The sequence below is a fragment of the Ranitomeya imitator genome, chromosome 7 (genome assembly GCF_032444005.1).
Source record: "Ranitomeya imitator isolate aRanImi1 chromosome 7, aRanImi1.pri, whole genome shotgun sequence".
Classification (NCBI taxonomy): Eukaryota; Metazoa; Chordata; class Amphibia; order Anura; family Dendrobatidae; genus Ranitomeya; species Ranitomeya imitator.
In genome coordinates, this window is record NC_091288.1 from 203173187 (window position 1) to 203185398 (window position 12212).

General features: G+C 49.0%; 1 protein-coding gene across 1 annotated transcript in view; it reads right to left on the reverse strand.

Annotated features, from left to right (window-relative positions):
- LOC138645258 (ankyrin repeat and fibronectin type-III domain-containing protein 1-like) overlaps positions 1-7936 on the reverse strand; it is a 238878-nt gene extending 230942 nt beyond the window's left edge. The window contains exon 1 of the mRNA XM_069734422.1: positions 7737-7936. The gene's annotated coding sequence lies outside the window, so the exon portion shown is untranslated. The remainder of the gene's footprint in view (positions 1-7736) is intronic.
- Between the last annotated feature and the right edge of the window lie 4276 nt (positions 7937-12212).

Below are 12212 nucleotides of genomic sequence, written 5' to 3' on the forward strand. Positions count from 1 at the left end.
CGTCCTCCTCCTAATACACAGGGATCAGGACATGGCCCCGTCCTCCTCCTAATACACAGGGATCAGGACACGGCCCCGTCCTCCTCCTAATACACAGGGATCAGGACACGGCCCCGTCCTCCTCCTAATACACAGGGATCAGGACACGGCCCCGTCCTCCTCCTAATACACAGCCATCAGGACACAGCCCCGTCCTCCTCCTAATACACAGCCATCAGGACACGGCCCCGTCCTCCTCCTAATACACAGCCATCAGGACACGGCCCCATCCTCCTCCTAATACACAGCCATCAGGACACAGACCCCTTGTGAATGAAAAGTTTTGAAGTCTTACATACAAACACAGAAAATGCAACCTGAAAAACAAAAATCATAAAATGTGACACAAACTTACAAACTATGAAACCAGTTTTCCCAAATAAAGAGAGCGGCACGTAATTCACATAATAAGGAACATTCTGGGACCGAACATCCACACAACCAAACGAAAAGACAGATGTTGTCTAAATGCACAAAACGTTCACTTCACACAACATATTCACATGTAGAATATTTGTGCTTTCATAAAAAAAATAAAAAAAAACACAAGACATGGAACTTCTACGAGAACATAAACCCATTTTCAGTAGATGACCCTCCTGCTATACCGGAGAAGTGTTCGCCATAATGCTGATACAATGTACCAAAGAGAAGTACTTTGTTGTGTCATTGGGTGAAAGGACCCAGACATCATTGTTTAAAACCGTGCAAGAAAAAAAGAAAAAAAAAAGAAGCAGATTCCTGTAATAAGTCGTCCTCCAGATCGCAGCGAGAAAGGGATCTGGAACAATAATAACCGTACATAGAACGACATAGATCTAATTGTAACTGCTGTGCATGAAGACACACACAGTGCTCCCCATCATACGATACAGCCTACGGCTGGGCTCACACGACCGCACATGTGTTCTCAGCCTTGTGTCTGTTTTTATATATGAGCAATTAATATAATTTGCAAGACCAAACACTGTGTCCGTAAAATAGGATGCAATACGGATGATCAGTACAGGTTACAATTACTTTTTGCGCATTGACAGACAGGTTGCCGTATATACGTTGTTCCATCCAATGGTGGCGCAGGTGGATTTGTGGACCCACTGTGCCACAGGGCCAGGCCTGCCTAGGAAGGAGCTTAGCAAAGTGGATACTTGTGTTCACTAGAGCCCCTGATGGTGGAGACAGACTGGGCTGCAGGTAGCTGCCAGGTACCACTGATGGGCAGAGGCCAGCACTGCAGCTGGGGTCAGGTACGCGGACACAGATTAGGGCTAGGTCTCCGTTCAGACACCTCTACAGAACGGTTACGGACACAAATTCAGGCTCAGTTCACACACGCCGCTGTACAATTCTGGATCAGGGTTTGGCCACTCTCGGACCAGGGGAGGAGATTTAGGCACTGGCTGCTCCAGGACCAGGAGACTACGGATACAAGACTGGCCACACCGGGACCAGGAGTACAGGTTCAGAATACTGGCTGCTCCAGCACCAGGGGACTACGGATACAAGACTGGCCACACCAGAACCAGGAGTACAGGTTACGAATACTGGCTGATCCAGGACCAGGGGACTACGGATACAAGACTGGCCACACCGGGACCAGGAGTACAGGTTCCAAATACTGGCTGATCCAGCACCAGGGGACTACGGATACAAGACTGGCCACACCAGAACCAGGAGTACAGGTTACGAATACTGGCTGATCCAGGACCAGGGGACTACGGATACAAGACTGGCCACACCGGGACCAGGAGTACAGGTTCCGAATACTGGCTGATCCAGCACCAGGGGACTACGGATACCAGACTGGCCACACCGGGACCAGGAGTACAGGTTCCGAATACTGGCTGCTCCTGGACCAGGGGACTACGGATACAAGACTGGCCACACCGGGACCAGGAGTACAGGTTCCGGATGCTGGCTGATCCAGGACCAGGGGACTACGGATACAAGACTGGCCACACCGGGACCAGGAGTACAGGTTCCGAATACTGGCTGATCCAGCACCAGGGGACTACGGATACCAGACTGGCCACACCGGCACCAGGAGTACAGGTTCCGAATACTGGCTGATCCAGCACCAGGGGACTACGGATACAAGACTGGCCACACCGGGACCAGGAGTACAGGTTCAGAATGCTGGCTGATCCAGGACCAGGGGACTACGGATACAAGACTGGCCACACCGGGACCAGGAGTACAGGTTCAGAATGCTGGCTGATCCAGCACCAGGGGACTACGGATACAAGACTGGCCACACCGGGACCAGGAGTACAGGTTCAGAATGCTGGCTGATTCAGGACCAGGGGACTACGGATACAAGACTGGCCACACCGGGACCAGGAGTACAGGTTCAGAATGCTGGCTGATCCAGCACCAGGGGACTACGGATACAAGACTGGCCACACCGGGACCAGGAGTACAGGTTCAGAATGCTGGCTGATCCAGGACCAGGGGACTACGGATACAAGACTGGCCACACCGGGACCAGGAGTACAGGTTACGAATACTGGCTGATCCAGGACCAGGGGACTACGGATACAAGACTGGCCACACCGGGACCAGGAGTACAGGTTCCGAATACTGGCTGATCCAGCACCAGGGGACTACGGATACAAGACTGGCCACACCGGCACCAGGAGTACAGGTTCAGAATGCTGGCTGATCCAGGACCAGGGGACTACGGATACAAGACTGGCCACACCGGGACCAGGAGTACAGGTTCCGAATACTGGCTGATCCAGCACCAGGGGACTACGGATACAAGACTGGCCACACCGGGACCAGGAGTACAGGTTCCGAATACTGGCTGATCCAGCACCAGGGGACTACGGATACAAGACTGGCCACACCGGGACCAGGAGTACAGGTTCAGAATGCTGGCTGATCCAGCACCAGGGGACTACGGATACAAGACTGGCCACACCGGGACCAGGAGTACAGGTTCAGAATGCTGGCTGATCCAGCACCAGGGGACTACGGATACAAGACTGGCCACACCGGGACCAGGAGTACAGGTTCAGAATGCTGGCTGATCCAGCACCAGGGGACTACGGATACAAGACTGGCCACACCGGGACCAGGAGTACAGGTTCAGAATGCTGGCTGATCCAGGACCAGGGGACTACGGATACAAGACTGGCCACACCGGGACCAGGAGTACAGGTTCAGAATACTGGCTGATCCAGCACCAGGGGACTACAGATACAAGACTGGCCACACCGGGACCAGGATTACAGGTTCAGAATACTGGCTGCTCCAGGACCAGGGGACTACGGATACAAGACTGGCCACACCGGGACCAGGAGTACAGGTTCCGAATACTGGCTGATCCAGCACCAGGGGACTACGGATACAAGACTGGCCACACCGGCACCAGGAGTACAGGTTCAGAATGCTGGCTGATCCAGGACCAGGGGACTACGGATACAAGACTGGCCACACCGGGACCAGGAGTACAGGTTCAGAATACTGGCTGATCCAGCACCAGGGGACTACAGATACAAGACTGGCCACACCGGGACCAGGATTACAGGTTCAGAATACTGGCTGATCCAGGACCAGGGGACTACGGATACAAGACTGGCCACACCGGGACCAGGAGTACAGGTTCCGAATACTGGCTGATCCAGCACCAGGGGACCTCACAACTCACGAGTAGTACACCTATCTACTTATGCCTCTACACGTTGCTTGGTGACTTCCTAGGGGAGAGGGAGCCCTTTGTACAAGATACCTCCCAGGTATCATCTTGCCGCTGCACTAAATTATACTAAATGCCTCTCAGCTACAAGCTGAAGGCATTTACTACATGTGCGCTGTCCCTTTAAGAGCAGGTGAGTGTGTACTGCGAGGAAAGTAAGCCAGTGTCCCTGCATGGAGGAGAAAGGGCAATAGCACACGCATAATATATATATATTTTTTTTTTTTTTTTTTTTCACCACACACGGGCACTTGGTCCTTTTTAACACGGACAGCACAACAATTTTTTGGTTTTTACCAAATGTCATCATTATTCTGGAAGAGATTTCCATCAGCATTCGGTCCATTTGTCGGGTTTTTTTTTTTTTTTTGTATGAATTAAACTGATGGAGGTTTCTGAAGCTTCTGTTATCAAACAGCAAATAAACGTACAGCGCCAGGATGCCATTCAAGCTGTTTGAGTTTATGCTGCCCCATACACTTGAATAGGTCATTTTTAGTGATGAGAGCGTATACTCGGGTGATCTCCGAGTATTTGGATGTGCTCGGAGAATTCGTTTTCATCGCCTCAGCTGCATGATTTACGGCTGCTAGCCAGGCTGAATACATGTGAGGAATGCCTGTTTGTTAGGGAATTCCCGCATGTATTCAGGCTATCCAGAAGCCGCAAATCATGCAGCTGAGGCGATGAAGACTAAATCTCCGAGCACATCCAAATACTCAGAGACCACCCGAGCACCAAGTACACTCGCTCATCACTAGTAATTCTGATCTATAACTAGGAACATTAGATGTGAGAAAGAGGCCGTACACACGTGGTACAGATCACACACACACCGCAGAACAAACACACACACACAGACATTATGAGCCCACTGTCATTGTATACTGACATCACTACAAAAATGTTTCTACACAAACAGACAATTTTTTTGTACACTGACATCAGGACACAAATACCTGCAACACAAACATCAGAAAAAAAGAATTCACACACAGAGGTCGGAACACAAATCGCTTCAAGCTCAACCATTAGGATACAAATCTATTCATGTACCGGCATCAGGACATTAATGTGTCTGTACACAGACATCTCATCACTAATACCTTCATACACAGACACTACGTAACACACATCTTCATACACACACACACACACACACACACACATCCTCCTGCACAGACCAACTCAGACGACAAGCCAAAAAAACTTTCATATAAAGACATCATTTTATAAATACCTTCTTATAGAAACATCAGGACAAATCCTTTTATAATCCGCCATCATGACACTAATCTCTTCCTACACACACATCAGATCACAAAATTATTTTATGCACAGACATCAGGTCACGCACCTTCACTCTGCCGTGAAATCACACACACCTTCATACACAGATGCCATGACACACACAGATGTCTGGCCACACATAAAAATCAGGTCACACACACCTTCACACACACACACACACACACACACACGTCAGGACACACAAACACCTTCACACACAGACGTCAGGACACACACACACCGATGTCAGGACACACACACACCTTCACACACAGACGTCAGGACACACACACACCGATGTCAGGACACACACACACCTTCATACACAGACGTCAGGACACACACACACAGACGTCAGGACACACAAACACCTTCACACACAGACGTCAGGACACACAAACACCTTCACACACAGACGTCAGGACACACACGCACCTTCACACAGACGTCAGGACACACACGCACCTTCACACAGACGTCAGGATACACACGCACCTTCACACAGACGTCAGGACACACACGCACCTTCACACAGACGTCAGGACACACACACACCTTCACACACAGACGTCAGGACACACACACACACACACACCGATGTCAGGACACACACACCTTCATACACAGACGTGAGGACACACACACACACGTCAGGACACACACACACACACGTCAGGACACACAAACACCTTCACACACAGACGTCAGGACACACACACACACATCAGGACACACACGCACCTTCACACACAGACGTCAGGACACACACAGACGTCAGGACACACACACGCACCTTCACACACAGACGTCAGGACATTCACACACAGACGTCAGGACACACACACACACAAATATACACATCTTTATACAGAGGAGTTAGATCACACACGCACCTTCATACACAGACGTCAGGTCACACAGACACCTTCATACACAGACGTCAGGACACACACACACACCCAGACGTCAGGACACACAAACACCTTCACACACAGACGTCAGGACACACACACACCTTCATACACAGACGTCAGGTCACACACACATACATACAAATGCACACACCTTTATATACAGGCGTTAGATCAGACACACACACACACACCTTCATACACAGACGTCAGGTCACTCATACACACAAATATACACACATTTATACACAGGCGTCAGATTAGACACACACACCTTCATACACAGACGTCAGGTCACACACACATACATACAAATGCACACACCTTTATATACAGGCGTTAGATCAGACACACACACACACACCTTCATACACAGACGTCAGGTCACTCATACACACAAATATACACACATTTATACACAGGCGTCAGATTAGACACACACACCTTCATACAGCGACATCAGGACACAAACACTTTTTGCACAGACCTTTCATACACAGATACATTACAAGCATCAGCATACACATCTAGTATATAGTATACAGACATCAATGCCATAAAACACACACATCTAGACAAAAATAATTTTATACTAAGACAATCTATCGATCCCTTCCTACACAGAAGTCAGGACACCAATCTCTCAGATCACGGATTCTTCATACACAAACATCGGTTCACACACATCTTCATGCAGAGAGCAGATCTCTAATATCCTTCATGCACCGACATTAGGACAACAATATCTTTACACGCAGACATTGATTCATAAATATTTTTAGATATTGGGACACTAAACCTTCATCCACCGACAGCAGATCACCAATGGCTTCATACACAGATATCAGCTCACCAGGATTCTCATGCACAGACACGAAGACACAATTCGCTTCACACACAGACATCGGGATAAAAATACCTTTACATGATCACACCGATTCATAAATACTGTATATTTCCAGAAATTGGGGCGCTCAGCCTTCATACACAGACATCTAGTCGCACATAAAGCATTTAGTGTCATCTCAAACTTTGCGAACACAAAAGACACAATAATAGGAGCTGCGATATTCAGGGACATCTACCTGGGACGTCTCCAGCAGACATGAAGTCACACAGACATTCACAGAATTACCGCTGCTGACTGATCGCACCATCATCACACTGATGGCGTAAAGCATGCCGCCGCTCCCGGCAACGTCTGCGCTCTTGTAAGGAGGTCACTTAGAAATTGAGTAGGTTTTTTTGGGGAGGGGGATGGTGGAAATATTATCTTCCCTAAAATAAACAGACGGTGTGTTTGTTCCTATCTGCAGATGAGTTCAGCAGATATAGAGTGTATGAGTAATCAACTCCAGCCAAGCAGGGGGGACAAGATGCAGAGGTTTTGATGTGCGATGGTAATAACCTCTGCTGCAGCCACCCGAAAATATGGCAAAGTTTTTCATGATGATGACAATTTCCTGCCAATTTAGACATGACCCCGGGGTTCATGTCCCGCTGCAGTTGACGGCCATCTCAGCAGCACAAGAGTTAAGCTGGGACTATAAGGAGTCATTGCTAATCCTGTTGGAACCATCTTTTAGGGCAGTGAACCTACACAGAGCATCCTGTACCAACCTGTCTGGTAAAGCCGTTAACTCCATAAAATCACCTTTACCTGAGCTTTAGGGTGGCAAAGGGTCTCAACTTCCAGAACGCCCCCCCATCCCAATCCGCTACAACATAAGCAATCAGAGCATAGATCTCCTCCTTACTGCATCTATCCACCCCCTAATGCTCTCTTCAAAGGATACCATAGAAGCAGCAGCGTCGTCGTCGTCTCCGCAGTACGGTCCTCGCAGCCGGATCCTCGGTGTCTGTGGCTCAGACTGATTCTCTCAGGAATGTTTAATGAGAGAGGAGCTCCTGAATCACCTCCCTGTCAGTCACTGCCAGCAAGGTCCCCCCTTCTTTTATAGACAATCTTTGCCTTTTCGCTTGTCTCTCCCTCTCCATCCTTGCCCCTCCTTTCCCTTTTCAAAACCTTTCTCCCGCCCCCCTCCGTTTTCCCTTTTCCTCAGTGATTCTTCAAATCTTTCACTTAATCCCCCCCCCCCCCCCCCGCCTTCTCCAGAACACTACAGTCCTCTCATCGCCAGATAGCATCCGATGTCAGGAGATGGTCGCATCATCCCTGGCACTCACCTTGGTTCCGTCACCTTCTCATGGGCTCAATATCAAGGACCATTATACCTCTGCATTTTGGGCGAGCCACTGGGAGCTTGGTGATCCATGCTCGGGAACCATGAAGGGTCAGGGATTAAGTGGCTTCATGCTCCTAGTCAATGTCCGGCTAAGAGGAGAAGATGTGCCGCTTGAGGATTTCAGAGTTTAAGGGATTGATTTTTCACTCCTAAGAAATTAAATTAAGCAATTTACCTGCCGTATTACAGATTTGGACCTCATCAAGAGCTCCTAATGCTTCCTCTGGGGGAAAGGACTACAGGCTCCAAGTTAATGCAGTCTTTCATTTTTAGCATTTTATATGAAGAACTAAAATATTCCCAATTTTCCACCTAAAACAGCAGTGTAAGGCGGGGGTCAGCACCAGGAAAAATTGGGCAGATGATACTAGGCTTGGTGGGCCCATGGAGATAAATGGTTAGCGCTACGCTATTGAGACAAAGCCATGTGCCCCCTCCACATAACACCTCCAGGAGCTTTTCTAACCTCCCGTCCTATATCCATAGAGATTACTATGGAGTCTGTCCCTCTGCAGATATAACAGCTCCAGCTCTTCTTGGAAGGTTTCCTAGAAGATTTTGGAGGTGTCAGTGGGCATTTTTGCCCAATAATCCAGAAGAGCATTTTCGAGGTCAAACCCTGATGATGTGGAGAGGACAAGCTCACAATCTCCGCTCCAGCACATCCTAAAGGTGTTGGATGAGGTTAAGGTTGGGCCTTTGCTTGGCCAGTCATGTTCTTCCGCAAAACTCCCCCTGCTACAGAATTTGTGCACTGGCCACAGTCATGGGGAACAGAAAAGGGTCTACCCTAAACTGTTCCCACAAAGCTGGAAGCTACAATTGTCCACAATGTCTTGTGTTGGGGCATTAAGATTTTCCTTCACTGGAACTAAGGGGCAGAGACCGATCCCTGAAAAACAAGCCCACAGTATCCTACTCCTACCTTTTAAGGTGGGTAATGTCCTCTTGGTGCAGCGCCCCATGGTCCTGGTTGTTGCAGTAATGTCGTTCTCCTCTACGGGGGGAGTGATGTTAAGTTTGGAGACAAAGGAGATCTCACTACCAGGTAACACCAACACACAACACACTTCATACTTCAGTCCACCAGGGGGAGCTATGCTCCTATTTATTAGGGCACTCTTCACAATTAGGTAAAACTGGTGGTCTGTATAGAAAGTTAGGCAGATGCTGACTGAGCCTGGCTCAGGACAGTTGCTATCTGAGCTGCGCTGAGGTAGTTGGTCCCTGACAGGGGTGGAATCCTGTCAGAGGCCTAGACGGAAGGCCACGGAGCTGCGCTTGCCCCACGTGCAGCAGCCCCTAAGAAAGAGACCCGAACAGAGAAGTGTATTGTAAAGCGTGAGAAGTCATAGCAAAAGGAGAGGAAACCAGGAGGAGTTCTGCCCAGCACAGGCTGCCTCTTTCTGAGACGCAGAAATCCGGTAGCCGGAACACCGAGGGAGCAAGTGTCCTTTATGCCTTGCTCCAGAGACCGTCAGGACAGCTAATTTCAAGTTACTGATCCGCCCTAAACCCAGGAGGCATGGTGGCAACTTGTGGAGGCCGGGGAGTGCTAGAGTCCCTGTAAACAGCCTCAGGCCATCAGTCATACGGGTTTTTCCTATCCATCTGGGGGACAGAGAGAAAGAGACATAACATCTAGAACATCTACAAAAGTTGTGAGGACCTTATGAGAGGCTCAGCAGTAAGGTACTACAACACCCAGGCGCTAGAGGAAGGCTACTGATTTCCAGCTGGATAAGGAGACTCTGGATTTGCCTCCAAACCGGCCGGACTCTGCCTACCCTGTGATCTGGTGCTCTGCACTGTGGATGCTGAAGCCTTCAGTAAAAAGGTAAAAAGACTGCAACCTTGTGTCCTCGATCTTCACTGCACCTCACACCATCCACCATCTACACTTTGGGAAGCCCTGGGGACATACTTCACCTGTGGGAAGGTATACCATCTAGCTGCCATAATATCACCCCATTGGACCCCTAAGCAGCGTCTGTCACCCTGACCGAATACCACAGGTGGTGTCACAAACATTTCCCCTTTAAAGACCTTTCCCCCTTTTACAACGGACCTCCCGAGTGCCACGGACAGGGTCAGCCACAGTGACATCCCCCTTGAGAACTGAAGGACCCGGTACTGAGTACCCCTAGCCCTCAGGGGCGCTCCAATCTTTTGGCGTCACGAACAGGATCTACTTAAGCCTGAAAATCGGCTCATGTGCGCCTAGAGACTGTGCCAGAATTGTGCTTGAACTGTGATTTACTAAAGGACTGTGTATTGTAAAAGACCGCCAAAATTCCCGCCGGGATTGCCGCCATTGTAGCGCCACGAGGAGCGCATGAGAAGAAGAAGGGCGTGCCATCGTGGGCGGGTCCAGCAGAGCCGCGTGAAAAATATGCCCGCTCCCTGCCAAGACTGTGATGTGAGGAAGGAGGAGGTGCCGAAAAGCAATAAGGCGGAGGGAGGTGAGCAGACCCCGGAGCGTGGGATGGAGCACGAGGACTCTTCCAGCCAGGGCCTGCAAGAACTGCACCCTTCACCGACGATGAATCCGGACCTCATGCGGAAGAAAGAAGAAGAACGCACCTGTCAGCTCTTGTGCCAGGAGCTGGAAGATGTGGCCGGGTGGAAGAAGACCTCCATCGGAAGCCTTGCCAGACGTCCGCCGGCAGCCTCGTCTGGTCCGGAGCAAGAAAACAGTTCTGGCGCTCCGAAGCCAGAAAGCAAGGCACTGCCAGAAAGCGAGATGCTGCAAACAGATGAAAACGCCGCAGCGCAAGGCCCTGCAACCAGCGTTCCAGACCGGTGCCGGAGGGACCGCATCTGAAGGAGGTATGAAGAACGATCCTGCCCTGATGACCGACCCCAATCCAGCAACTGCTCGTGCCACAGCTACTGACCCCGCTACAGTGACTGATCTCACCGCGGCCCCTGACTGTGCCACACTGCAGGCCAACAAGTCACTGGTAGGCCTGTTCTCAGCACCATCAGCCCTCCAATCTGATTGGGTCATTGCTACGTTCCCTGGGACCATGGCTCGGATATGGAGAGACAGTGGCCCCTGGCCCACCAAGCATAAGAGAAAGTAAAAGAAAGAATGTGACTGTAAATAAACTGTTTGCTGCAAGTTCCTGAATTGACTGTTGCTGTTTTACAAGTTCTGAACCCATCCAGGGTTATTTCTTAAAGGGGTCCCATGTTTAAAGGGATCCTCAGTTTGCACAAGATAATCGTTGCCGTAAAGACATTTTGAATCATGGACGGTGAATGATTCACAAACTGTCCTTGTAAATAGTTGGCACCTTCTTAAGGGTGCTTTCTACTGGTTTTACAAAGGAGGCTTTTACAGAGACTGCCTCCATTGGAGACAACTACTAATCTTGTTGTAGGAATTGCTTTGCTTTTCAGACCTGAAGACAAACCAGTTGGTGTGGCAGAATTTCGGGTAAAAATACACGTCTAGTAGCCAGCCCAAGCCCAACGTTGGGGGTTCGTCACGGGTCCCTCGCATCACGTCACCTTTGTTGCTAAACTGACTTGAATATTGATGATGTGATTAATATGTTGCACTACCTCAGAAAAGACTTGAGATTGCCCTTAAAGGGAATGTTCATTTGTTGCACTTCGCCTAAAAGTGATAATGTTTGAAAGTATTGAGTAGTTAGATAGAATTGTGTTTTACATAGCCGATAGAATGTAGTTAACATTATAGAGTTAAAAGTTAGATAGTCTGAAATGATGTACTTGTGAATAAATTGACAGAAAATGCAGTGAGCCCGTGGGGTTTAGTTAAAAAAAAAAAAAAAGCTTGCACGTAGAGAAAAATAATTGTTTTGCACTTGAATAAAAATAAAATGTTTGCCTTTGCACTAGGAGTAGGCTGGCAATGTAAATATGTTTCTGTTTGTAACGCTCAAGCGTCCTCTCCTCCCATAAAAGGAAGCTTAGTATATATTAACTTGTTTTATAGCATTTTAAAAATTTGCATGTCTTTTTGCTAATGTATTGTTGTTTTCTGTTCCCAATCCC